Genomic DNA, 1,440 nt, shown 5'->3' with positions numbered 1-1,440 from the left:
AGCTGGGAGCGACGTAGACAGAGAGATAAGAGGAGGGGCTAGTTATCTGAAGGCCATGCTAGCTGCTTATAACCTGCTGTTTCCTCTAGTGGCCATTGGATTTAGGAATCTCATACGGCAAGACTTACGCAATTCTGCGGGCATGCAGCGGTCAGCGGAGGCCGATACTTCGTGAAGAAGTAAAAACTAAAAATTTTCAGTCAAAATACTATGCTGTGAATCATATGTCAAATTCCTTTTACCATACATTACCACATACATAAGCGTATGATTCGGACTTTTATCATTAAAAGTTGCACACAGCTTCATTGTTGTTTTCTGTGCATTGAGCCGTGCTGACCCCGGCTTAAGCGTTGCTTTAAAACTTGGCTGTTACTCTGCGTTTGGTTTCCCGCGGTGATTGCAGTTATGCTGTGGTTCTTCCTCTTTCTACGTGTGGAAGAAGCGGGGTGCATCGATATTTGCACCTTATACCATCTTTGGTCTGGTGCTTATAGTTCCGGCTTGGCGGAGTGCAGTCACTGGGTTGGTTGGTTGCGCTTATATAGATATGGTGTCTGTTGTTTCGGACATGTCCGAAAGAACAGACACCATACCCATATAAATATATAATTCTGGCAATACCAGCCATAACCTTTTTTTTCTGTGTGGATGCACACATATTCCCTAAACTCTTACAGGACTTGGTAAGAATGTCTTCCACGAGTAATGAGTGTGTTGGGGTGGGGCACTACGAATGTAGTGTGTGGACATACAAGGAGAGAATGTGGGTCTTACGGGAGTAGTGCGCGAGATAGTCCCTGAAGTCGCACTATCCTCCGTACCCTCGGTGACTCAGATGGGTAGAGCGTCTGCCATGTAAGCAAGATATCCCAGGTTCGAGTCACATTTTCAGCTGTCCACGTTGATATATATCAATGCCCTTTAGCTCAAGGTATTGATATAATTCTAATTTCATCCCTGCTACTTGTCCTGTCTTGCGGGCTTAGCAGGGCGTCTCACTGGTAGAAGAGCGTGGTTACGCTTGTGCTTGCCATTCTAGTTGCTGTCAGTTTCACTTATGTTTCTGTTTGTATTTGGTGGTACCGTATTGCTCTCCGTGTGACTCATTTCAGGTGCATGTCGAAATGGCGGTCAGACAGTGTCCGAAGATCAGCCTGCTCAGGAAAGACCACCTACGAGTTAACAATACGGTGCCAACCGATTGAGGGAAGTGTTCCGGAACTGGTGGCCCGTTCGCACGCTGCCATACTGCAGCTGGTTGACGTCATGTCGGCGGTGGTCGGTGAGACAGGAGCGGCGATTGAACTTCTGTTTGAGGCTATTAAGGGCCTTGAGGACACTATATCTCTCCTAGAGGGAACCTAACCTAGTGACAGGCAGCTGAATCGGGTGCGGGCACAGTTGATGCATTTAACTAATTGGGTAGCCGATTTCCGG

This window comes from Schistocerca serialis, chromosome 6, assembly GCF_023864345.2.
Source record: "Schistocerca serialis cubense isolate TAMUIC-IGC-003099 chromosome 6, iqSchSeri2.2, whole genome shotgun sequence".
NCBI classification, from domain to species: domain Eukaryota; kingdom Metazoa; phylum Arthropoda; class Insecta; order Orthoptera; family Acrididae; genus Schistocerca; species Schistocerca serialis.
This window is presented reverse-complemented; position numbering follows the sequence as displayed.